This window comes from Brienomyrus brachyistius, chromosome 19 (genome assembly GCF_023856365.1).
Source record: "Brienomyrus brachyistius isolate T26 chromosome 19, BBRACH_0.4, whole genome shotgun sequence".
NCBI lineage: Eukaryota > Metazoa > Chordata > Actinopteri > Osteoglossiformes > Mormyridae > Brienomyrus > Brienomyrus brachyistius.
In genome coordinates this window covers 127,801-153,805 of record NC_064551.1, presented here as the reverse complement: position 1 = coordinate 153,805, position 26,005 = coordinate 127,801, and the positions used below count along the sequence as shown (strand labels likewise).

The 26,005-nt window shown below is 45.8% G+C and overlaps 3 long non-coding RNA genes across 5 annotated transcripts; all 3 read right to left on the bottom strand.

Moving 5' to 3' along the window:
* Positions 1-1,890: 1,890 nt before the first annotated feature.
* LOC125715190 (uncharacterized) lies at positions 1,891-4,132 on the bottom strand. Of its 2 annotated transcripts, XR_007383954.1 has the most exons (3): positions 2,855-4,132; positions 2,515-2,650; positions 1,891-2,319 (listed from the first exon to the last, which is right to left on the bottom strand). It is a non-coding gene; the product is annotated as an uncharacterized LOC125715190 (long non-coding RNA). The 2 variants fall into 2 exon arrangements; XR_007383953.1 differs by having other exon boundaries at positions 1,891-2,650.
* A 78-nt stretch (positions 4,133-4,210) lies between these two features.
* LOC125715189 (uncharacterized) lies at positions 4,211-16,196 on the bottom strand. 2 transcript variants are annotated; one of them, XR_007383951.1, is made up of 6 exons: positions 15,291-16,196; positions 11,350-11,517; positions 10,210-10,337; positions 9,971-10,064; positions 7,205-7,982; positions 4,211-4,933 (listed from the first exon to the last, which is right to left on the bottom strand). It is a non-coding gene; the product is annotated as an uncharacterized LOC125715189 (long non-coding RNA). The 2 variants fall into 2 exon arrangements; XR_007383952.1 differs by having other exon boundaries at positions 9,971-10,059.
* Positions 16,197-20,292: 4,096 nt separating this feature from the next.
* LOC125715191 (uncharacterized) lies at positions 20,293-26,001 on the bottom strand. Its single transcript, XR_007383955.1, has 2 exons — positions 24,900-26,001; positions 20,293-24,709 (listed from the first exon to the last, which is right to left on the bottom strand). It is a non-coding gene; the product is annotated as an uncharacterized LOC125715191 (long non-coding RNA).
* Positions 26,002-26,005: the final 4 nt, after the last annotated feature.

Below are 26,005 nucleotides of genomic sequence, written 5' to 3'. Positions count from 1 at the left end.
CACCTTTGTCTTCAGTATCTCTTGTGTAACCCTAATTCCTAGTGTTTAGTTGATTGTTTCTAACCCACACCTGTTGCTCGTCTAACCCTCGTTAGTTGTGTATATATGTGATTGTCCACTCAGTCAGTCAGTGTGCATTCAGTAGGTCTGTATGTGCGTTATCTGTTACATTGTGGTTGCCTGTGTTCCTTGCTCTACTCCCATTTATATTTTTGTGAGAAGGCTTTGTGTTTGTCTTTCAGTGAAAGTTCATTTTAGTTCCCCCTTTGTCTCTCTGCCTCTGTTTATACCCCTGATGGTCCCTTTCATTTAATCTGCTTGGAGTTCAGTTTGATATAAAGCCCTGTTCTTTACACCAGTATCCTTCACGCCCTGCCGTGACAGTAGGCCTGGTTGCAGAGCAACGTATAGGTCTCAGATTGATTTAAACAGTAGGTTTCTGATAAAAGGCCATAGAGAGCAGTGTGTGCTTACGTATGACTGAGAGATGCTTTCTACTCTCTGGCCTGAGTCTGGCTCTCTGCACTCCATCCCCCTACACTTTATAAACAGTTCTTGAAAAATATTATTGAACATTTTTGTTGCATTGTCTTCTAAAGTGATGCTATGATGGCTACATGTCATTAGGATCTTCAGCACCCACGCAAACCTAGTACTCCCCCCTGTGTCCATGTACAAACATTCCTGTTATTGTTATATATTGATTTCTATAATGAATGTTAGTGTTAATTTATTAAATTCATGACATGCTGCTTTATTAAAAATTGTTCTGGCCCTCTAACTTGGAAAAAAATCTGATGCAGACCTCAAACGTTTGAGAAGTCCTGTTATGTTGCCTAGTTTTCATTATTGATTTACATCACTTATTATGTTGAAAAGGCTCAGATGCTCATAGCTGCAGACCCCAGACACACGTAAAACACAGGCCTACAACTCTCTAACTGACTGTCACTATTCTTCCTGGGTCTTTCCTCTTCATATAGTAATGCTCTTCTGCATGGTATTTGTCCATTTGGAAGACTCTGGAGACCATTTGGTGCACTGCAATCTCACTGGGGTTCATTGCCAAGGCAAACACCCATTCCTCACTGAGAATAGGATCTGTGAAATGTAAGAATGCTGCGTGTAATCGAGAAGAGCGGGCTCCATTTGGCCTTAAAGAAATGGGCCTGTTTTATTTAAAAACTGGGCTTTGTGCCACATGGATGGGATTAGCATATCATGGAGATAACGTGGGTCAAACCACCCTTGCAATGTCTGTGTTGAAGGACAAGGGAGTGTACTCCCAGCTTCGAGTCTTGCCATGTTATTTATTTGCTTGCACAGACTGTGATGTGGACACCCGTCACTGGTGGACTCCTATTATTTTTACCACTAGATTTAATTAATTCTCATGCAAAATTCTGTGGCCAACACTAAAGCTTATCAAAGTCAGTCAGTCCAGTGCTTTTATGACAGCTATGTAAGTAGATAAAACATGGCTCCAATCCCAAAATGCTTTTCATCTTGCATTTATTTATTCATTTGTTTTGTTTAAATAGTTAATCCATCTATCCATCTTCCAAATGATTCTCCAGTACCCACTTGACATTTAATTTCATATCCTGTGTTACTTTGAAAAATACATGGAAAATTGAGTGCTTATGTCTTCTTTATAATTATAATCTAAAATAAAGTTGTTCATTTTTGTTTTTGTGGCACTTTGAAGCACTTATTGCAGTGTATTAATTAGGAGCAATTAGCACTCCTTAGCACTGTCTTAATTACATGCTTTCCAAGTATACTCTTACAGGTCTTAATTGCACAACTACAATAGCAGCAATCTTTGGGTCTACCATGTACAATAGTGTTGAATATAATTTTCTAAAAAAAGAAGAAAAAAAACGTCAATACTTTGTAAACATTGTTTTGAATAAGTGCAGTAAGAACAAGAGCCAAATGTTACCTGCCTCGTGTGGCATCATAAAATCAGGCGAGACCCAATTCTGTCTCTGCCCCTATAGTGGAAGAACATTTTATTGCACTTCAAATACCAGCTGAAGTAAGCTTTTCACTTGAAGCCTTGCACACTTCTCAGAGAGGGAACATTATATCACAGAGACAAAGATCTCTTTTTGTGTGACACCAGAAAAGAGCTGTCAAGAGGCAAGAGCTTAATTTAGCTCTGTAAGGAAATTAGCAGCTCTGGCGTGAAACTCAGCATTTAACAGCTAAATTAACAATAGGGGAGAGTTTCTGTATGATCAGATCTGAGCAATTTAACTGGTACCCAGTGCATGGTGAGTAACAGCAGTGGTGTCTGGTGACTTCAGGAAGGATCTTTGAAAGAAAACAAAAAGGGGGAGAAAGTTAATGTGTTCTTTGGAAGGGGAAGCTTTGGAAGCTTGAAATCACTGGAAAAGCAGCTTTAGCAAGTTTCTTTTTATAGTAGGCTTGAAAAGAATATCTTTCTGGTCCAGGGAGAGATGTGGTTTAACTGTCCTTGTGTAAGCGGCCGGAATGAGAGGGTAGTACCCTGGGCTGGGGGGTCCCGAGGCCAGCAAAGGCCTTTCAGAGGAGGGGGGCAGCTGATCCTCCATGTCACTCTCCTCCAACAGTGCCGCCTCAGCTATACAGCCGTCCATTCCAGCTGCACGACTCCTGTTTCCCACTGCACAGATATTGTCGTATGGATCGTCCATTTAATTTTTGTGCCCTGCATGTGCAACCATGTGTGTGCATGACCCAGCTGTTGTGTTGCTATGCTATTAATAGTGTGTGGCTCAGTGGGTTAGGCCTCTGTATCTGTAATCAGAAGGTCACTGGTTTGAATCCCCACGCTAGCAAACTGATGCTAATGAGAGTTCTCACTTACCATACAGGCAGCCCTGGCTCCACCCACAGTGATGTCACATTGGCCGACACAGTTTTTGCCAGTTTTGAATCCAGAAACCCCAGGCCACCTGTAAAGATTACAGCCACAAAAGATGTAAGGTCTGCCACCTACAGACTGAGCACATATAATGTACAATGGTGCAAAAGGTCAGTCCATGCAAAGCTGCTGGACTGGATGGAGACCCAGCTGCTTCCTGAGGCATTTACTAATATCTCTAATCTCTCCTTGACGTTGGAAATGGTCCCTGCCTGCCTTAAATCAGCCATCACTGTGCCAGTGCCAAAGAAAACAACACATCAGGTACATGAATCACTATCATCCTATCGCTCTGACACCAATAATAATGTAGCACTTTGAAAGGCTTATTTTCTCTTACATTAAAGCCAACATCATCACCATCATCCTGATTTTCTTACATAGCTAATAGGTCTACAGAGGATACCATCTCTGTAGCTCTCCACAGTGCCGTGACTCATCTGGGGGGACAGGGCAAACACCTCAGGATGCCATTTGTAGACTATAGCTCTGCTTTCAATACTATTGTTGCCTGCCAGTTCATCCAAAAACTGTAGCAGCTGGTCCTCAACATACCACTATATAACTGGATCCTCAGCTTCCTGTCAGACTGTCATCAGGTGGTATGGCTGGGTGCTCATTTCTCCTCCACCATAAGCCTGAACACACCGCAAGCTTGCATACTGAGTCCCATACTCAACTCCCTTTATATCAACTACTGTGTACTTGTATGCTAACCCGCTGTACCTGCGCGCGGTATCTCAGCCGCACCACAGCGAGTATGCTAACCCGCTGTACCTGCGCGCGGTATCTCAGCCGCACCACAGCGAGTATGCTAACCCGATGTACCTGCGCGCGGTATCTCAGCCGCACCACAGCGAGTATGCTAACCCGCTGTACCTGCGCGCGGTATCTCAGCCGCACCACAGCGAGTATGCTAACCCGCTGTACCTGCGCGCGGTATCTCAGCCGCACCACAGCGAGTATGCTAACCCGCTGTACCTGCGCGCGGTATCTCAGCCGCACCACAGCGAGTATGCTAACCCGCTGTACCTGCGCGCGGTATCTCAGCCGCACCACAGCGAGTATGCTAACCCGCTGTACCTGCGCGCGGTATCTCAGCCGCACCACAGCGAGTATGCTAACCCGCTGTACCTGCGCGCGGTATCTCAGCCGCACCACAGCGAGTATGCTAACCCGCTGTACCTGCGCGCGGTATCTCAGCCGCACCACAGCGAGTATGCTAACCCGCTGTACCTACGCGCGGTATCTCAGCCGCACCACAGCGAGTATGCTAACCCGCTGTACCTGCGCGCGGTATCTCAGCCGCACCACAGCGAGTATGCTAACCCGCTGTACCTGCGCGCGGTATCTCAGCCGCACCACAGCGAGTATGCTAACCCGCTGTACCTGCGCGCGGTATCTCAGCCGCACCACAGCGAGTATGCTAACCCGCTGTACCTGCGCGTGGTATCTCCGCCGCACCACAGCGAGTATGCTAACCTTCTGTATTTGTGTGTGGCATCTTGGCTGCACGGCAGCTGATCAGAAAGTGCTACCGCGAGTTGTGTCAAGAGCACACAGGATCATAGCGCCTTGTACATAAGAGTCATCAAAAGGTGCTTTACATGGATGTGTTGTGATACATTACATCATTAGAGAGTAATACAGACCAGGAAAAAGAAAGGAAAGAAATTAAATAAAGAAAGTCAGATGACAACGGAGGAGGAACCAAAATATCCCAAGTAAGGAGAAATAAAACCTCTGGGGGTCCAAGGTCAACTGGCTGCCCACCCCCCCGGGCCATACTCACATTACTGAAAACAGAAAAGAGTGGACTTGCATGCTAAAGGCTGGGTATAAGCTGTGATTATGGATCAAGACAAAGTCCATGAATGAGTCTGTTATCCACGCTGGCCTGTGTGGGGGGGCACTGGATGCTGCCCCCACGATGATACAGTTCGTATGTCCTGTTCGCGATGTCACCTCTCCATGGGACTGAACCAGGACTCCAGCTCAGATGCTGCTCACCCCAGGCAGCACCTGGACATGTGGGAAGGCAGAGAGCATGGATGGTCAGAACATGCGTTGACACATAAATGGACAAGAACAGTAGATAAAAATGCCATTTACCGCAGCACCAGCAGCCATAGTTACGGTGTGTTAGGTTGTGGGTAAAAGTAATGGGTCTTCAGTCAAGATTTAAAGACTGAGATGATTCGGCATTCCGAACCTAAGCTGGTAAACCATTCCTCAATACAGGGGCCTGTAGCAGAATGCTTTACTGCCCACGCTCACTTTATTTATATGTGGGACGACAAGGAGACCTGCATTCTGTCATCTGAATGGATGATGCAGCTTGTAAACATGAAATAATTCTGTCAGGAAGGCAGGAGCTAGACCATGAAGTGCCTTATGTGTAATTAGGAGAACTTTGAAGTCAGCTCTAACCCTAACAGGAAGCCAATGCAGGGAACTAAGACCAGGAGCTGTGCAGTCAAACTTCCTGCTCCTGGTGACAATTTGAGCTGCTGCATTTTGAATACGTTGCAAATTTAAGTCTTTGGAATAGTATATAATTGTCAAATGCTGCTCTAAGGTCCAAAAGCAATAGAACAGTTGCACAATCAGTGTCAATTGGCATTGTTATGTGATTTGCAACATAATGAACCCCTTCTTGTTTTGCCCTCACACCTACTTCTGCCTCCTTCGTGTTTGGAACGTGATACCACAGGTTCTGTGAAATGAGCTTCAAGCTCTATTGGCATTACTGGAGAAAATTAGTGTCAGATTAATAACACAATGGTATGAAATTGATATTATTAGCTTGATAGGATGAACATTCTGTGTAAGGAATCCCCTTATTCGCTGTCTGCTGGATTGGGGAAGGAGGAAATGCAGCAAGAACAAAGGGTTCTAGAAATGTGAGATGATAAGAAACTGCAACAAGTGTATAGCTGTAGATTACTTTTAGAATAGCAAAAGGCACGTAGGGTCATGAAGCTATGAAATCTCATGAGATATATATATATATATATATATATATATATATATATATATATATATATATATATATATATATATATGACTGGCCCCGGCGACCCAGAAAGATAAGCGGTTTGGTTGGATGGATATATGACTGAATACCATGCTTATATTTGACACTAGTTTACACCCTAGATGTGAAGTCACAATTTATGTGGAAGCCTACAAATTGCTCCTAAATTTCTCCCAGCTGAAGGACTGTTTCGCATTGTCAGTGTGTCAGTTAAGCTGATGTTTCCTTTTTCCTCTGGACCAAACCAGATCAGAGCCTTGATCTTACACACTCTGTGAAATTTTCTGTCCATATATCAATCCCAACTGTTTCACATGGAAGCTATATTTTCAGGTCAGCCTTAGCCTGGTAGTCTCTGGCGAAGTCAACTGGTGTTCTATCCAATCCTAAAACCTGAACCCAAAAGATCCAAGTCCAATCGCATTCAGTACTTGACTGTTGGCATCCAAGAGCACCACCGGCTGTAATATCATTAGGGGAAAGCAGGCATTAGTCATCTGATTAAAAATGAAACAATAAGTCACAGGGCTGACGTCAGCCCCGTGGCTGTAATAGCGTTAGCAGTTGTTTTTCCAGCCGGGGTTACGGCGACCTGCGCCGAAACTGTATGAAAAAGCGCAAACTGAAAAGGGTTTACAGTGCTCTGACGAGCAGCCAGTGCTAAGGAGCATGGCAGAGTACAACCAGTCAGAATACACCCTTACAAGAAAGGTTTGTTTGCATTTCACTGGAAAGAGAGATATAGGCCGCCATGGGCTCTAATTTTGTCTGCTTCACTCTACACTGGCCACACAAAGCCTGCTGGGAAAAAGTACTTACTGTACTTTGGGATGGAAAAAATAATAGCCCCTGTACCACTGAGCAAACTCAATAAGCCTGCTAACCTGTTCCAGAATGTTCATATTCACAAGTGTCTTATTTGTGCAGTTCATACCTTAAATCCCGGAAGCAATGGGCATGAGGCAGGGAACAACCCAGGATGGGGGGCCAGCCCATCGCAGGGCACGAGGCAGGGAACAACCCAGGATGGGGGGCCAGCCCATCGCAGTATGGTTGTAATATGGCCATATTTTAAAATCCTGTCTCGATGCAACATTTTACAATTTATTGTAGAGCAGGGGTGTGACTGGGCCTCCCCTGCATGGGCCGAATGTAAAAACTGAAGCAATTACATTGCGTTCATGCTGATTTAGCCAAACAAATGTCTACATCTAAGTTCAAAGCTGAACAAAAACAGTTTCCTATCCAAGTTGTACCTTCTAAGCAGCAAAACTTCAGGGTTGGCAACTCTGGTCAGCTGGCTGGAGTGAGATTTTCACTATGAGGGAAATCTGCACACACAATTATATGTAGGCAACTGCTTCATTACCCTGCAGGTAGTCTGTAGGTTTTACAAACTACCCCAATGCTTTCATATAGCTAATTTTAATGGAATAATATAGAATTGCTGTAAGATTTCTTGCATGAGCGTGAGTGTCTGAAAATGCGAGTGTCACGTCTAATGCCTGATATTTGGCATCTCTGTAACTTTCATTTTTTTTCTCTTCATTAACCAGTAGCAATCTTAGTATGGGGACAATGGATAGAACGTAATTAGTTTTGATCTATCTATACAAATATTACGTGGGTAGTACTTGCCCCAACAACAATCCTTGCAAAATTCCATTTTTGAATATTTACATTTACGGCATTTGGCAGACACCCATAGCCAGAGCGATATACATAAGGACCTAGAAGTCCCATCAGTGAATACATGCTGATACTGGATCAATGAAACCCAGCTAAGAAGAATACTATCACACTAAAAAAATGTATTTGCCAATAGAGTTAATAATCAAAGTATAATCCTGGAAGTGCTAATCCAAGTACTTCCCAAAGAGGTAGGTTTTCAGTCGTCATTTAAAGGCACTCAGTGACTCAGCTGTTCGAACATCTCGGGGAAGTTCATTCCACCACATAGGTGCCACGACGGAGAAGAGTCTAGACGCATGTCTTCTTCGTGCCTTGAAAGATGGTGGAGCCAGTCGAGCGGTGCTGGAAGATCAGAGAGAGTATGGTGTACGGGGGGGTGAGAAGTCATTTTAAGTGGGAGGGTGCCGATCGATTTTTGGTATTGTAGACAAGCATCAGTGTTTTGAATATGATGCAAGCAGCACTTATTGAGCCTTTAGCGGGAAAGCAGTCAACAGAACACAAATACACTCAAACAGCCTTTTTAGCAGGTCTTAAATCAAATAATACACTTCACAGAGTTTGGCAGAGAAGACAGTAAACTACTCAGTAGCTATTGTGCTGAGTGCACTGTCGCTGCAGCCAGGGAAGAACAAATTTCAGATAATTTTTAGGCAACTCATCACATGACTCACTTTCCCAAGACAGCCGCGGGTTACACCAAAAAAATAGTAAAAGCATAAAAGGTCCTGACTCTCAAGGTTGGAGCTGTGATTCTAGGTAGTTCAGTTTTGTACTCAACTGTCTTTTACCTGGACTTCAGGAATGACCTTCACCTGCAAGGAGTTCATGAACATCGCGGAATCTGTTCCTTTAGATTGCTCTTGCTCATTGTATTCCTATTTCTAACATATATATTTAGGGTCAGTCCTGTAGTGGAGCTATATAATATATGCAGTGTTTTTTTGTAATATTGTTGCGTACTCTTTGCACGGGACCACAAACATTTTTGCTATGTTTATACATACTGGCAATGAAGGGAGTTCTGATTCTAATTCTGAAAACCACTCAGGGAAGATCCAGACAGACCAAAGTAGGACTCAAGCCTGACAGCAATGATTGATGTACATTTTGAAAGAAATACATAATTTTCCTGTCTGAACATTTTCATAGCAGTTTAGAAGGAGAATATACACTCACTAGCCGCTTTATTAAAAACACCTTGCTGTTACCAAGTTGGACTCCCTTTCTTCTTCAAAACTGCCATGATTCTTTGTGGCAGAGATTCAACATGGTGCTCAGAACATTTCTCAGAGACTGCAACTCCAGATTTTTATTCAGTTAATATTTCTTCAAAATCACAGTTTTGCCAAACAGCAAAACAGGGACTAAGTAAGACGTACTTGTCTTGCCAATCATTTGAAAGCTCACATTCCCTCCATATTAAAATAAATTTTTAGTAGGGCCCATAAGCTGATTAAGAAAAATAATCGTGATTAATCGCATGAACAGAGTGATAAATCATATGATTAATGACATATTCAATCACATTACAATTTGTTGAAAAAACACTATAACTATGCTCAACTCCAGAAGACAATTCATTGCTACTCAGATAAACACATTATCAAACAAAAAAGGCAGCAGCTTGCTCGTAGTCATGCCCGGTTCGTCCGATCCTCGTGTGTGCCACGCCCCCCTGATTATCCACGTGTGCTTCCCTGATTGTACCCAGCTGTACCCTGTTATCTTGTCTATTTCAGTCCGTGTCTTGCCTCAGTTCAGTGTCTGTCATTGATGTTAGTCTGCGTCAGATGTTTCCGAATCCCCGATCCCGAAATAAATCCCCGTTTTTCCAGGTATCCTGCCTGCCTTGCCTGTTTCCTGCCCATCTGCCTACCTGTTCGCCGCACCCGTTAACCGGCGATCCTAACACTCATGGTAAAATAGTTGTTCAAGTGCAACATCACAAAAGAGGATAACAGGATTTTCCCTGGCAGAAAATCAGCAGGCTTGACTTTGTATATGCCTCGAATAAATAAATGGCAACAACATAAAATTACTATAAGTAAGTAAGCAGTCAACTATAACTATTGGTTTAAGAGAAAGAAAAGGCTTCAGCAAGTTGCAGAACACAGCGGGGAAAAAAACGCCGTGCAGAAGATATGAGAAGCATGATAGCTGGCGATGTGTTATGAACCGGGATTGACATAACTGGTACGCAAGTAGGTGCAGGCACTATAATGCGAAGGCAAGCCGGCAGAGGCAGTGTGATGCTCTGGGCAGTGTTCTGCTGGGAAATCCTGGGTCCTGACATTCATGTGGGTGTTACTTTGACATGAACCACCTACCTAAACATTGTTGCAGACCAAGTACACCCCGTCATGGCAACGGTATTCCCTGATGGCAGTGGTCACTTTCAGCAGGATAATGCACCCTGCTACACTGCAAAAATTGTTTGGGAATGGTTCGAGGAAACAAAAAAAAAGGTTAAGGTGTTGAGTTGGCCTCCAAAATCATCAGATCGACAATCCAATTGAGCATCTGTGTGATGTTTATTCAGGACAAATCCGTTCGATGGAGGCCCCACCTTTCAATTTACAGGACTTAAGGATTCACTGCTAACATCTTGGTGCCAGATACCACAGGACACCTTCAGAGGTCTTCTGGAGTCCAGGCTCAATGGATCGGAGCTGTTTTCGTCAGCATGAGGGGGACCTACACAATATTAGGCAGATGGTTTTAATGTTATGGCTGATCGATGAACATATAAATGCCCACCTTTCTAACATGATAAATACATTTTTTTAAGTCAATGAAATCCCTTAATTTAATAATGCATCATCATCTGAATGTTGCTACTCTTAATAAAAACAAAGCCAAACACAAAGTACATGCATAAAAACATGTTTTAATGCATGTGCTACAAATATGACAGATATTTGTATAGGCCTGTAATGTTTCAGAATTAAATGGAAGTCAAACAGAAAACGCCATATCATACTCCATCTGTATAACCATGTGATTTCAGATAAACCTTCATTCTAAGAATGAAGTGCGTTTACTGCAAGTTCTACAAAAAAGGCAGAGATTTCCCGGTTGGGGCTTTAAGCTTGTAAAGGGTTGACACGGTCAAATTAATTCAATTAGACTTTTATTTGACATGTTGCTGTTCTGCTTCACGTGTGAAGTCTTAGCAAAGCCCCCAAACAGAACTGACATAAACAGCCATAATGAACAAACCACTTTGTTTGCTCATACTCCAAAATTCCATTTACACACTTGCAGCTCAGCATATAAAGAAGACAATACGTCCGCTTTCTTTGCACAAAGCAGTTTTCAAACAAATTCCCAAACGGGGCCTCACTGCATTTGATATTCCTGAGGAAATAATCTTGACCAGCTTAGGACTGACAGCATGGGTTGTCAAAATCCCTTTATTAATTGGAACATCTTGGCACTCATGTGTGCATTATCATCAGTGGCCTGGGGCTCAGATTATCTTAGTTCTGTTTATACATCCGACTTGTATAAACAAATGACACTACAAGGGAGAGACAGAAATTAGGGTGCCTGTGACACAGAGCCATGTTTTGCGTATCATTTGGCTATTCTGAAACCTTGACACCAAGCGGCATGCTTTCCCAGTGAGTCATGTGTTTTAGTTGTGCATGCGTGTGTGTGTGTGTATGTGCGTGTGAGAGAGAGAGAAATATAAACAGTACATCACCTCACTGCAGACCTGTCGCTCCCGTGGCTTCCTCAGTGAGCGTTCCACAGCCCCGCACATAGCACAAGCCTACTGTTTTCTGCCACTTTATGCTCACCTAGGACTGTAAAGCTTTTTTGTGCAAACCACGTATAATGAAGCAGCGCAGCTCACCCCGTGTGACGACACCTAAAGCAAAGAAGAAAAACAGAAGGCAAAGTTAAAAAGCCAGAGGAAAACGTTTATAGCACTCAGATTTGGGTTTGCTAATACCATGTTAGTTAATGTGCCAATAATAGTGCTATAAACAACCATGGAATGGTGATGGTTGACTTTTTATTACTTAATGGCAGATAGCTTCCATATTTTAACACATTAAAAATGTGCAGAATATTACTGCTGGTGAAGGGCAAATGGGCAGAGTTTACATATCAGATTTCAAGTTACTATAGGTTGCTAGCAGGGAAATAACGCCATAAACATTCCAGTCACTTAACTGTTGAGCTGCTCATCAACAAAAGAGCATCATATCTGTAGGTATTATATTGTTTTTTAAAAGGCAAAACAGGCAACAAAGTCCTGCTCTTCTGCCAAGTTGGAAACCACACTGGAAGAGCTTCATGTCAAGATGCATGGATTACAACTCACCTCGAAGCTGCTACTGCCCTCTGTTTTGTATTAGATGGATTTAATTTAATCCTGGTTGCAAGCTCATACTTTTTGACAACCTAGTATGACTGGTTCCAAGTAAAAAAAAAAGTACACAGATTTGTTTTTCCGTCAATCAAAAATGTTTAGTATGTATTTACAGTTGAATTAGAAATATTCAACGCCTTCACCTCAAAAGACATGATCGTAATGTAGATGAAAGATAACAATAAATTACAAAAAAACAAAAAGCATTTATTAATACATATTTGAGTTAAGTAAACTTCTGTTGTCAAATTAACATTGAAGAACGAATGAAAATGTAACACTTTTCACACATGTGCATGTGCCGTATTATTCACCCCCCAGCTTCAGGACTTTGTAGAACATCCTTCAGCTTTTATAACTTCCAACAAGTGCTGACAAGCTTCTTACGCCCCTCAATCGGAATCTTTGCCCATTCTTCACTTGAAAAGGCCTCTAGCTCAGTGCTGTTTGATAGCCTCCGTGCTGCAACTGACTTCTTTAAATCCCACCAAAGATTTTCAAATCGAATTTAAATCTGGTGACTGAGAAGGTCACTCCAGGATGTTCCAGGATCTTTTTCCCAACCAAGCTTTGTTTGATTTGGAGTTGTGCTTGGGATCATCGTCTTGCTGGGAAGTCCAATGATCACCAAGGTGCAATTTGTCAACAGAGGGCATCACATTTCTCTTTAAGATGGCCTGATGTTTCTGGGAATCCATGATGCTAGGTACACGATCGAGATTCCCAATTCCTGCTGCAGAAAAACAACCCCAAATCACCAATGACCCACCTCCATGCTTGACCATGGGGATGGTATTCTTCTGCTGAAAAGCCTGGCCTTTCACACGCAAGACATACCGCTGGTCCATAGAACTGTCTTCAAAAACTCTGGAGTCTTATCTAAATTCCTCCTGGCATATTCATGTCAACTTTTTACATTCCTTATGGTAAATAGTGGAGTGCGTCTTGGAGTCCGGCCATGAAGTCCTTGTTTATTCAGTGCACATCTTATAGATTCCACTGAAGCACTTGCACCAGCCTTCATCAGGTCATCCTGTAGGTGTCCTGCAGTCACACAGGGGTTTCTCTTAGTTGTCCTGACTATGTTGCTAAGGGCCCCTGATAAAATTTTGGGCTTTCTTCCATGGTCAGGCAGGTATGAAGCTGTTCCATGATTTACACTTCCTTATGATGCTTCCATTAGTGTCTCATGGAATGTTAAATGTTTTGGAAATCTTCTTATACCCAAGGCCCTTCAGGTGTGATGAAATGATCTCCTCTCTCAGCTTTTTTGGAAGCTCCATTGTCTTTCCCATGACTGCAACTCACCGTGAATACCTTCATGGGTGGGGATTATATACAGTATACATCACAGCTGAAGCAAATGAAGGATCATTATAGAGTTTTCAAAGGCTTAAATTTCAATTCCACTTTGAGCCATAAAAAAAATCAGAAGGCTTTATAAAACGACAATATTGCATGGGATTGAATAATTGTGATATAAATGTGATCTTAACAAAACATACTGTTACACACAAATACTTTTTCATTTTCCTGTATGTGTTGATTTTATTTTTCACTCAACTGATACAGATGCAGAATCTTGCTTTTTGAGAACTTTAATTGATAAATCCTTAAAATCTTTGGGGGCTTGAATATTTCTGATTGCAACTTTACGTATGGATACAGTCTATACCAGTGTATGTCTGTATTCTCTATGCTGGTGCCAATCTTGTAAATAGATACGTCTATTTATGTTCATGTGTTGTAAATAGTGCCTAACCCTAAGTGTATCGCATTAAAATTGCTCACTCCTCTGTCTCTGCCACTGCTAGTTTACGCTGGCCGATAACTGTCAATAAAGACACAAATTCTGTTATGAAGCCATTTTGTCTAATTTATTAATGACCTGATTGTTCGCCACAATATGAATCTAGAAAGATATAACAGACAGTTAAATAATTGACAGAACAGTGTTCAGTAGTTTTTTTCATACTTTTCAATTAAATAATTTTGAATAAAGAACAGAAAAAGAATTCCAGTTATTTGCAGAGAAAGTTACTGCACATTCATTTTGCCAACTAGCAGAGCCAGCGGTGAATTTGCATAGTGAAATGGCCTTGCTGCCACTGAGCTAAATTTAGAACATTTTAGGGAGGTTTTCATGTGAATGGAAGTTGGCACCACTGCTTGCTTTTCTCTGAATCTGACTTGGCAGGAGACTGAACAACAAGCCCTTTTCATTACACTACCTGAAGACTAAAGCTTATGAACACAGCAGCTCCCTGAAAGTCCTATTAAGAGGCTGCCTGCCATCGTGGGCTTACCACATCCCTGTAGAGAGGACGCCTGTGATTGGGGGTTTACCACATCCCCCTGTAGAGGACGCCTGCCATCGTGGGTTTACCACATTCCCCTAGAGAGGACGCCTGCCATCGTAGGTTTACTACATCTCTCTAGAGAGGACACCTGTAATCAGGGGTTTACCATATCCCTAGAGAGAGGACTCCCCTCATCAGTGGTTTACCACATCCCCCTAGAGAGGACGCCTGCCATCGTGGGTTTACCACATTCCCCTAGAGAGGACGCCTGCCATCGTAGGTTTACTACATCTCTCTAGAGAGGACACCTGTAATCAGGGGTTTACCATATCCCTAGAGAGAGGACTCCCCTCATCAGTGGTTTACCACATCCCCGTAGAGAGGACGCCTGCCATCGTGGGTTTACCACATCCCCGTAGAGAGGACGCCTGCCATCGTGGGTTTACCACTTCCCCGTAGAGAGGACACCTGCCATCGTGGGTTTACCACTTCCCCGTAGAGAGGACGCCTGCCATCGTGGGTTTACCACATCCCCCTAGAGAGGACACCTGTAATCGGGGGTTTACCATATTCCTATAGAGAAGACTCCCCTCATCAGTGGTTCACCACATCCCCGTAGAGAGGACGCATGCCATCGTGGGCTTACCACATCCCCGTAGAGAGGACGCATGCCATCGTGGGCTTACCACATCCCTGTAGAGAGGACGTCTGTCATCGGGGGTTTACCAAATCCCTGTAGAGAGGACTCCCCTCATCAGTGGTTTACCACATCCCCGTAGAGAGGACGCATGCCATCGTGGGCTTACCACATCCCCGTAGAGAAGACGTCTGTCATCGTGGGTTTACCAAATCCCTGTAGAGAGGACTCCCCTCATTTGTGATTTACCATATCCCCATATAGAGGACGCCTGCCATCGTGGGTTTACCACATCCCCATAGAGAAGACGCCTGCCATTGGGGGCTTACCATATTCCCATATTGCTGTCCCAAGAGATGAGGGGCTACTGCTGAGCCAGGGAATGCCAGGCCTAGGGAAGGCTGCTCCGGGATACCGTATTTCTGTTGCCTGCTTTGGATTTGCTGGATATAGATTTCAGCCATATCGGAAATGACTTCACCACATGGTGCACTGAACATCGAATCCGCCCCAGAAAAACAGCGGGAGAAACAGATGTTAATTCATGCTCCTGTATACTAGAAGATATTTATTTTACTGCCATTCATGTTAATCTAGGTCTACAAAGGGTCTCTCAGTCCCACACAGGATATCGCTGCCAACGTTCACAAATGCCCACTGCTCAGCTCGTCTCATTCGCTTTGAAATCAGCAGAAGCCTGAAACCTGACCCCTGAAAGCAAAGACCATCTTGGCCCTGACAGGGAATGGGAAATCACACACAGCTTTTGGGCTTATTTTTATAAAGTCTTGCCTTACCGCAGAGAGAATAGTCCTTTTAAACGGAGAACTTCAAAAAGTCCCTTCTTTCTCTCATATATAATTATTTTTCTATCCTACATTAAGAAATGCACCATAATTGGGAGATTTCGGAATATTACCTTAATCTAGTGTAATCTGTTGATTATCTGGTATAGTGTGTTTCTTTTGCCATATGTCCAGGGTTTACGGAGTCACTGGGTTCATGGAGAGTACACATGCAAACCATACTTATGCAATGCTTGGATACTGCACTGCACATTAACTAGCAGCCTGAAACCCTCCATGGGTAGGGTTTCAGCACTCCAAGCCAAAACAGTAGTTGCTAAGGAGAAAAGGTGAGATTTTTCCACTCGCAAGCAGAAGCTCAGTCTCGTTTTTGACAGTAAATTTGTCAGTAACCAAAACAAGACAAAAAGCCGCAGCGTAACATTGCAATACATGAGTCTATAGCAGCCTGGCTTAAAGACCCCAACAACAGGGAAAGAACACGCCACTCCGCACCGACAGGGGCAGGAAACATGTGACCTCCCTGATACTGAACTACCCCCTGATACCCAACTCCAACCCCCCACAGGGAGTGAAGGCACATTACCCCATGATACCCAACACCCCCCCCCCACAGTGGAGTGAAGGCACATTACCCCATGATACCCAACACCCCCCCCCCACAGGGAGTGAAGGCACATTACCCCATGATACCCAACACCCCCCCCCCCACAGGGAGTGAAGGCACATTACCCCATGATACCCAACACCCCCCCCCCCACAGGGAGTGAAGGCACATTTCCCCATGATACCCAACACCCCCCCCCACAGGGAGTGAAGGCACATTACCCCATGATACCCAACACCCCCCCCCCACAGGGAGTGAAGGCACATTTCCCCATGATACCCAACACCCCCCCCCCCACAGGGAGTGAAGGCACATTTCCCCATGATACCCAACACCCCCCCCCCCCACAGGGAGTGAAGGCACATTTCCCCATGATACCCAACACCCCCCCCCACAGGGAGTGAAGGCACATTACCCCATGATACCCAACACCCCCCCCCACAGGGAGTGAAGGCACATTTCCCCATGATACCCAACACCCCCCCCCCCCACAGGGAGTGAAGGCACATTACCCCATGATACCCAACACCCCCCCCCCCACAGGGAGTGAAGGCACATTTCCCCATGATACCCAACACCCCCCCCCCCCACAGGGAGTGAAGGCACATTACCCCATGATACCCAACACCCCCCCCCCCACAGGGAGTGAAGGCACATTACCCCATGATACCCAACACCCCCCCCCCCACAGGGAGTGAAGGCACATTACCCCATGATACCCAACACCCCCCCCCCCACAGGGAGTGAAGGCACATTACCCCATGATACCCAACACCCCCTCCACAGGGAGTGAAGGCACATTACCCCATGATACCCAACACCCCCCCCCCACAGGGAGTGAAGGCACATTACCCCATGATACCCAACACCCCCCCCCCCCCACAGGGAGTGAAGGCACATTTCCCCATGATACCCAACACCCCCCCCCCCACAGGGAGTGAAGGCACATTTCCCCATGATACCCAACACCCCCCCCCCCCACAGGGAGTGAAGGCACATTACCCCATGATACCCAACACCCCCCCCCACAGGGAGTGAAGGCACATTACCCCATGATACCCAACACCCCCCCCCACAGGGAGTGAAGGCACATTACCCCATGATACCCAACACCCCCCCCCCACAGGGAGTGAAGGCACATTACCCCATGATACCCAACACCCCCCCCCACAGGGAGTGAAGGCACATTACCCCATGATACCCAACACCCCCCCCCCCACAGGGAGTGAAGGCACATTACCCCATGATACCCAACACCCCCCCCCCCCACAGGGAGTGAAGGCACATTACCCCCTCATACCCAACTCCAACCCCCCTTACAGAGCATGAAGGCACATTACCCCATGATACCCAACACCCCCCACAGTGAGTGAAGGCACATTACCCCATGATACCCAACACCCCCCCCACAGGGAGTGAAGGCACATTACCCCATGATACCCAACACCCCCCCCACAGGGAGTGAAGGCACATTACCCCATGATACCCAACACCCCCCCCCACAGGGAGTGAAGGCACATTACCTCATGATACCCAACACCCCCCCACAGGGAGTGAAGGCACATTACTACATGATACCCAACACCCGCCCCCCCCACAGGGAGTGAAGGCACATTACCCCATGATACCCAACACCACCCCCCCACAGGGAGTGAAGGCACATTACCTCATGATACCCAACACCCCCCCCACAGGGAGTGAAGGCACATTACCCCATGATACCCAACACCCCCCCCACAGGGAGTGAAGGCACATTTCCCCATGATACCCAACACCCCCCCCCCACAGGGAGTGAAGGCACATTACCCCATGATACCCAACACCCCCCCCACAGGGAGTGAAGGCACATTACCCCATGATACCCAACACCCCCCCCACAGGGAGTGAAGGCACATTACCCCATGATACCCAACACCCCCCCTCACAGGGAGTGAAGGCACATTACCCCATGATACCCAACACCCCCCCCCACAGGGAGTGAAGGCACATTACCTCATGATACCCAACACCCCCCCCACAGGGAGTGAAGGCACATTACCCCATGATACCCAACACCCCCCCACAGGGAGTGAAGGCACATTTCCCCATGATACCCAACACCCCCCCCCCCACAGGGAGTGAAGGCACATTACCCAATGATACCCAACACCCCCCCTCACAGGGAGTGAAGGCACATTACCCCATGATACCCAACACCCCCCCACAGGGAGTGAAGGCACATTTCCCCATGATACCCAACACCCCCCCCCCCCACAGGGAGTGAAGGCACATTACCTCATGATACCCAACACCCCCCCCACAGGGAGTGAAGGCACATTACCCCATGATACCCAACACCCCCCCCCACAGGGAGTGAAGGCACATTACCTCATGATACCCAACACCCCCCCCACAGGGAGTGAAGGCACATTACCCCATGATACCCAACACCCCCCCCCACAGGGAGTGAAGGCACATTACCTCATGATACCCAACACCCCCCCCACAGGGAGTGAAGGCACATTACCTCATGATACCCAACACCCCCCCCACAGGGAGTGAAGGCACATTACCCCATGATACCCAACACCCCCCCACAGGGAGTGAAGGCACATTTCCCCATGATACCCAACACCCCCCCCCCCACAGGGAGTGAAGGCACATTACCTCATGATACCCAACACCCCCCCCACAGGGAGTGAAGGCACATTACCCCATGATACCCAACACCCCCCCCACAGGGAGTGAAGGCACATTACCCCATGATACCCAACACCCCCCCTCACAGGGAGTGAAGGCACATTACCCCATGATACCCAACACCCCCCCCCACAGGGAGTGAAGGCACATTACCTCATGATACCCAACACCCCCCCCACAGGGAGTGAAGGCACATTACCCCATGATACCCAACACCCCCCCACAGGGAGTGAAGGCACATTACCCCATGATACCCAACACCCCCCCCCCCCACAGGGAGTGAAGGCACATTACCCCATGATACCCAACACCCCCCCCACAGGGAGTGAAGGCACATTTCCCCATGATACCCAACACCCCCCCCCCCCACAGGGAGTGAAGGCACATTACCCCATGATACCCAACACCCCCCCCCCCCACAGGGAGTGAAGGCACATTACCCCATGATACCCAACACCCCCCCCCCACAGGGAGTGAAGGCACATTACCTCATGATACCCAACACCCCCCCACAGGGAGTGAAGGCACATTACCCCATGATACCCAACACCCCCCCCCCCACAGGGAGTGAAGGCACATTACCCCATGATACCCAACACCACCCCCCCCCAGGGAGTGAAGGCACATTACCCCCTCATACCCAACTCCAACCCCCCTTACAGAGCATGAAGGCACATTACCCCCATGATACCCAACACCAACCTTCATTTGCTCCAATCTTCTTTCCTATTTGCATTCTCTGCCAATATCAGCTCTGTGTCTTGACAGAAAGCACTGTTGTTGCTGTGGAAAACATTTACAACTCCACCCCCCCCCCCCCCCCCCCCCCATGATAATTAGACCATTTTGTGGGGGAGTAACATTTCTCTACTAGCACTTGTGTTTCCTTTTCCCCTGGATCAGATGCAGAATTTAGTCTCCCAGCTACTGGTTCTGAGATGACTCTTTTGTCAGTGGCGGCCTTCCAAGAAGTGTAGCCCCAAAAATGTAGAACTTTCAGCCTTTGTTGCGCTTTATTTAACATTTTTTTTTCTGTCATCTGTTCTGGTATTTCATTCATGAGAATCATATTTCTTTGTCGAATATGCTGCTTTTTGCAACATTAGCCAAGCATAATGTTGTCGTTCAAGACAGTAAATTCTCTCAGACTTACTTGGGCTGTGCAGAGGGGCCGACACAATCAAAAAGTACTGAAACAAGTAAAATAAAATGAAGACATCATAAGCTGAAGGCACCACATTTTGATGACAAGAACAGTTTAATCAAAATCAGAATAAGACCATCTGTATCGCGGTGTTTGTTTGGTTTGCTGATGACCAGGTAAGCACTGTTTATAGAGTTACATCATTAATCTACCTTGGCCCAGTTTGTTCCCAATCTTACATATTATTCTAAGCATATCTTACGTATTTTCCTATTTTTTTAACTGTTATGTCTCAGGCTGTCTGGCAAGCACATTTTGAGAACTTAAATTAAATGCTCAAGCAATAGTAAATTTCATGGTTTCGGCTTACCTGGTCATTGTGCAAAGTATTTTCAAATTAATTCACCAACAAACCATAATGTTGTTAATATAAAAGACCAGGCATTTTGACATTCTTGTAATAGGGGAGACCACTTATTCACAGTATGTCTATTTGAACTCAAAAGGCTACAGGAACACCTCATTCCACATTAGCAACATATTTAAATAAAAAAGTTAAAAAAAATCAAAGGCCTTTCTGTATTAACACCATAGACAGGACTGTGCTGAACTGGACTAAATGGGGCCTTTTCCTGTGTGAGATGGGCATGTTCACTTCAGACACTCCTAAGCTGGTAGTTCAATGCCTTCCTGCATTTCTGCTCTCAACAGTCAGTGATTTCTGAAGGTGACAGGCATCCGCATATTAGATAGTTAGGGATTCCTTCCACAATTGTTGTACAGGGTCAGGTGTTTCAAAGGATAGTTACCTAATCCTCCTGCACAACTTACAAAACTTATTATTCATCAACTTGTAAAAATGGAAAAAAAAATCATCAGATGTCCCTGGTCTCCCCTGAATGATGCAAAGATTGTAGCAGAGAAGCAGGCATGGGGTGTGTTCTTGCAGCAACTTGCATGTATATCTATGTCCTGGGGACAGAGAGAAAGACCTGAGGCTCCCAAATTCTGAGGGAGCAGAGCCAAACCCAGCAGGAGTTCACACAGACCTTCCACAGGGAGCAGTTGTGGCAAAAAAAATCAACTTCTAAAAAGTCCAAGCTATGTGGTCACTTAAATTTGTCGTGAGAGAGCAATTTTATCCGAATGACACAATGGACTGGAGGGAGATCCAGCTGGCTGCCTTTGAGTGCAGGTGGTCACTGCTTTATATTCCTAAACAAACCATCCGGGGGGAACGAAAAGAACTCCCGTTAAACTCATGGGCAAAGCGGCCGAAAGCTTGCCTTGCTGTTCTGTCCCATCCACGTTTGCACTGTGCCATGGAACAGCCCGATATCCAGCTGAGGAGAAAGCAGGCAGCTGGGCTCCGAGGCAGAGCGGCCCACAGCTATGATCTCATGCTGGCAAGTGACTTTGTGCAGAGGGCGCATGTGGAAGCTGCCGGCAAAGCCACATCGGCATTCCAGGAGCTTTTGTTCGGCCATTCGGAGGCCACTGACTGGTGCTGGGAGGTACACAAAAGATAAACTGTGAGTGAACCTGGGCCAAATTCTCTCCCAGCACACTGAGAGCGTGACTTGTTTTGCTTGGAAGGGGATGGCTTTGTGGGGGTCATAGTAGACCCCCACATCTGGCTGCTCTCCCCATCTTTCCCCCAGGGAGGTGCATCCATGTTCACAGTTCAGTATTCACACACGTAGACAGAGACACACACACACTGTACATTATACGCTATAGTTGTAGGAATGTCCCATTGCCGCTGAACAGAATTAACGACTTCTATCCCAGCTGAAGTCACAAAAAATAAATAAAAAGTAATAAGAAAAATCAAGAGTTTTGTGTGGCTGGTCCTCACAGTCCCAGTTTGGCACATGTCCTGACAGGGAGACCCACCCCTGGATAAACAGGCCCATATAGTCTGTATCTTTCTTCTTGTATTTTGTTTCATTCTTGTCAATCCCTTAGTTTCCAGGAGGAGGTTTTCTCTAAATGTGTCAACTGAAAAGTTGGCATAGGTTACCTATAAATATGTTATCTGCAGATATATTTCTGAAGATGTTCCACTTCACCATCATTAAGGGGCCCTCATGCCAACCACGAGCACTCGACAACAGGGGAAAAATGATAAACTACAACTGCTATAAAAATGCAGTTGTTCTTACAGGGACCTCCCCACCATGTATATTTTTCATTGGACTCATTCAAGAAAGCAAATTTACTCTGGTTAATAGAGCCATACATGTGCCTACGCACATACAACCACAGACGCAAATACACACAAGCAACCAGGGATGCACATACGCACATACAACCACAGACGCACATACGCACATACAACCACAGACGCACATACAACCACAGACGCACATACGCACATACAACCACAGATGCAAATATGTCCAACCACGCACGAACCTGTTAAGCCCTGCAGCTGTTTGAATGGCAGAGTGAAGCACATCTTAATGTGCCCAGTTACAGACTCGAGGCGTGACCTGCTTGGGTTTCATAAACGTATTGCTCCTTCTCAGGGAGGCTGACGAGTGTGATCCCCATGCAGTTGAAACAGTCCAGCCCCCCTCCAGTTAAATATTGGGACCACAACCCCAGTCTCCCAATCCAAAGGCACTGTCTCTAACCTCTATGCACTATTTAAGAGGCGTGTCAGCCAAAACAGCCCAACAACATCAAGAGTTTTCAAGAACTCAGGGCGAATCTCATTCACTGCTGGAGCCTTTCCACCGAAGAACTTTTTGACTATTTCGGTGACCTCAGTCATAGAGGTGTACAAGTCCTTCTCTGAGTCTTCCAGCTCTACTTCCTCCAAGGAAGCTGTATCAGTGGGATTCAGGATGTCCTCAAAATATCCTTTCCACTGCCTGATTATATACCCATTTGAGGACAAGAGTTCACCATCCCTGTTGTAACCAGCATGAGTAAAGCCCTGCTAGTCACCTGACAATTTGCCAGAATTATTTTGAGGCCAAACTAATGTCCTTCTCCATACCTGAACTGAACTCCCATACCTAAGTTTTTGCTTCGGCAACTGCCAAAGCCAATTTATTGCCACCATGACAGGCACTAACAGTCTTACAGCCATAGCTCTTCAATGCTGCCTCAGCAATGGAGTCTCAGAACATTGCCATTCAGGCTCAAAGTCCCCTGAATCCCACGGGATGTAAGAGAAGTGCTGCGGGAGTTAAAGATTTCCTGGACAGGGGCTTCCATCAGACGCTTCCAGCACCCCCTCTGTATGCATCAAACAGCATAGCTAATAGGATATAATACACCTTAGGCATTCTTAAAATTATTTCCTGCTTATAAATAACTTTAAAAACCCTAAAAAATAAACATCCATTTCAAGCTAACCTGAGCCATTTCCTAAAGATCAGCTTACATCCTGAGCTGTTTGCCGTAGGTAGACTTTCTGGACATTTTACTGGACTTTCTGGTGTTGAGCACCTCATTCCCCAGGGGGTTCCATCAGCTTTACTTCCCAAACCCCCTCTACCCACCATGCCCACCTTACACAGACACATCAACATTCCCCTCACATTTCCTGGTCATGATAGCTTCGTGCCAGGGATGTGGACAGCAATCTGAGCGTTGCCAGCTCCCGTTCAGGAGGATATGCCGTCTGAAGGGCAGGCCTGATAGCATCTTCATGCAGGCACCTCTCTGGCATTCCTGGGTGCCTAAACAAATAGTAGCTTCATGGGCTGTAATGTCTACATTTTAAGAACACAACACATTTGGACAACTGGTTATTTCCTGGAGATCCTGTAGTACCGTCTTTGCTTAAGAGGGAGGACCCTGTGGTTATAACCCTAACCCTAACCCTAACCTCTACACCAGAAGAGCTTATTTTGTGTGTTAACAAGCGGCATTCTAAGGTAATCTCAGTGAACTGAGGTGTTCTTTGATGCTCCCAGCCGGGGTAGTTTGATGGTGGGGGGGTTAGGGTGGGTGGTGTGACAGGATGCCAACATAAGAAACAAACTTACTTCAGGATAAGAAAGAAACAGTTCCACAGCTCCACAGTATGGACCTGGTATAATACTGTGCTGGCTCTACTGTAGGCCTTAGCTGTAATACAGTGACCCAGTCATTTCCACTGTAAGGACCACCTGTAATACAGTGACCCAGTCATCTCCACTGTAAGGACCAGCTGTAATACAATGACCCAGTCATCTCCACTGTAAGGACCAGCTGTAATACAGAGAATCAGTCATCTCCACTGTAAAGACCAGCGGAAATACAGAGACCCAATCAGCTCCACTGCCAATGACATCTCTCCTGAAGGGAGGTACCTCCTGCCTGACCTCCAGCCATTAATGTCTCTCCTGTCTGCCCGGCTGCCAGTGATGTCCCCCTTGCCAATGACATCTCTCCTGAAGGGAGGTACCTCCTGCCTGACCTCCAGCCATTAATGTCTCTCCTGTCTGCCCGGCTGCCAGTGATGTCCCCTTTGCCAATGACATCTCTCCTGAAGGGAGGTACCTCCTGCCTGACCTCCAGCCATTAATGTCTCTCCTGTCTGCCCGGCTGCCAGTGATGTCCCCCTTGCCAATGACATCTCTCCTGAAGGGAGGTACCTCCTGCCTGACCTCCAGCCATTAATGTCTCTCCTGTCTGCCCGGCTGCCAGTGATGTCCCCCTTGCCAATGACATCTCTCCTGAAGGGAGGTATCTCCTGCCTGACCTCCAGCCATTAATGTCTCTCCTGTCTGCCCGGCTGCCAGTGATGTCCCCTTTGCCAATGACATCTCTCCTGAAGGGAGGTACCTCCTGCCTGACCTCCAGCCATTAATGTCTCTCCTGTCTGCCCGGCTGCCAATGATGTTCCCTTTGCCAATGACATCTCTCCTGCCTGTACACACCACCACCCATTGTGCTGTCGAAAGCAGCCCCATCACCTGCCTGCCCTGAAATCAGCTTCAGTGACTCTTCCACATTCATACCTGAACTATACGCAACTTTACTTCATAAACTGCGACTTTGCTATTTTGGAGTTTCCTCTCCCAGCCCCTGGGGGACGGGCTCCCCCTTCCTGGTCCTCTCAAGGTTTCTTGCTACTAGGAAGTTTTTCCTTGCCACTGTTACGTCTGGCTCGCTCACTGGGGGCTTTGGGCAGGGATAATGTAAAATGCTTTTAGATAATGTAGCAGAAGCTGATGGGCAGTCAATTCCCACCATTAACATCACGCTAAAATGGAGGAATTTAATATTTTAAAGGATTTTTATCTTTTTTGTTGTCATTAGTTTTAGTATTGCCCAATGAACACAAACAAATTAGCTGCAACAGTAACACTTATTCAATTCAATTTACCTTTATGTAGCACCTTTCACAACCAAGTCACCACAAAGCAGTTTACTCCCCAGAGAATACATATTAATTGTAATCCTTCCCACTGCTGTAAGGAGCTTTGGATTAGATGCCAGATAAATGAGTTAAATGTAAAATGAAGACGGTTTCCTTTAAAGATACCCATATAAGGGTTCAAATACAGAAAAATGCTGGCATGTTAAATCTATTGGGGTGCTTAAATCAGATATACATTGAAGATTAGTCAGTTCTGGAAAGAAATGTTTTTCCCCCATCTAGTGGTCAAACTTATCTTTATTTTTTGACAGCAAACAACAAAAAGTTTACTTGTGACGTCTTCGGTCTGTTCACGCCGCCAGCTTTGGGTATATTCATTTTCGTGATATATTTGAGTTTCAATTGGATTTATAACAATACAAAGCGCTAATCTACATTGTCACGCCCAGCTCGTCTGATCCTCGCGTGTGCCACGCCCCCCCCCC